Here is a 1,748-nt window from a genome sequence, read left to right on the forward strand (position 1 = left end):
CAGAGTAAGAAAACGTACATTTAAAAAAGATTTATTTTGTTTTCATCGAAAAGTTAATGCTGTAATCATCATCATCGTTTTTTAGAGCAGGGGACTCAACTTTCGACCAAAATATTGAGGCTTGCAAGAAGGTGTTTTACGGCCCCTCATCATCATCCGGTGCCTTGCTGACTGGCGTTGGCGATAATGGACCTCCACTTCACTCTGTCTTGCGTTGCATCGAAGGTGTCTATCGTTCTTGCTGTTCCCAGCCATGTTGTCAAATTGTCAAGTATCTTTTCTCTCTTTCTGCCGTTGCCTCTCTTTCAATCAAACTTGCCTGTTGTGACAATATTTATTCCCCAATGCTTCTTTCCGCATTGTGTGTCCAATGAACGTTTCCTGTCACTTTCGTATGTTCGTCATAAACTGTTGTCTGCAATGTGCTTCAACCAAGACTTCCTCATTTGTTTTTCTAGCTGTCCATGGGATACGCAGCACGCGTTTTACGGCACAACTTGACAATAAAGTTCAGTGATAGTGCTGTCCTCCCTCCCTCTCTCAAGACTAGTATCATAGCTGAGCTACGTAGGAGGTGATGATGGTAGTTTTCTGGCAGTAAGGAATAGGAAATACAAGCCCTATGTTCTGAAGAACCAGTCTTGTTCGGAATTGCTATTAACAGAGATTGAGAATCTATAAAAAATTACTTGAAACTCGTTTAATTAGTTTGTTCATTACTTCTTTTTACTTTTTGTGGATTACTTAATACAACTCATGCTCACCCAAACTCTATCTTCAGCGGCTCCTCGAGTAATTTGAGTTGAGTCCGATGATCTACTTGGTCTGACAGTTCCTGCACTAAATGAACCTGCGTGGTCTGTGAACATTTTGAAATGTAGCATGTACCACCACAACCTTTGACCTAATTTCTTTGTGTGCTAAAACTCTTTGATAGATAAATGATTAGCTGGGTCAACTGAAAACATAATTTGTAATTCAAAACCCTTTGCACAAAGACGATTCTTTCTTACCTGCCAAAGAAAGCCCCCTGAACAGTTAAAGGAGCAGTTTGCTCAGCCTAGAAAAATCAATGCTTGTCTTGGAATTTATTTCGTGCAAACAGTGGGTAATTAAGTAGGCGGATGTCGTCATTATCAGAAATTGTTTCTAGAGTTTATTGTTAGAAGCCTTATTAACCAGGCTTTGACACTTTGTCACTCATTTAACTCTTTATACGCTGTTGGTAAGAACCACCTTAAACAAGCAATTGGCTCTTTAAAAAATCATTTTTGACAAGTGTTGACAAGGGAGACAACTGATATTTGCATAGAGACAACCAAAAAGAAATTCAAACCTTTGAATAATCAAAAAATCTACATATTTACAGAAACTAGCACTGACACTGTGGATCTGCAGATACATTAAAATTTACCCGTCTTGAGTTAGAATAAAATGAAGCACATCGACACAAAAATGTTTATATAGTGCAAGGAAGAAGCAAGACAGAGAGACAGCAACAACACTGGAAAAAAAAGAAGTAGAACCTTCAAGTGGCACTTGAACACCACCCATGTAGACAAATTTGTATGAGGAGAATTTTCGAAAATGAGCAACTCTAGCAGCAACCATCGCAGCAACTCAGTTGCGTCAGGTAACAACTCTGATCTCCTGGCCGTTCTGAATGTATATTTGTCAGCCCCTCTGACCCTAGCCGGATGTATCGCCAATGTGATCAATTGGGTAATCATATATGTCATTACAAACGT

Source organism: Aplysia californica, unplaced genomic scaffold, assembly GCF_000002075.1.
Source record: "Aplysia californica isolate F4 #8 unplaced genomic scaffold, AplCal3.0 scaffold00366, whole genome shotgun sequence".
Taxonomy (NCBI): domain Eukaryota; kingdom Metazoa; phylum Mollusca; class Gastropoda; order Aplysiida; family Aplysiidae; genus Aplysia; species Aplysia californica.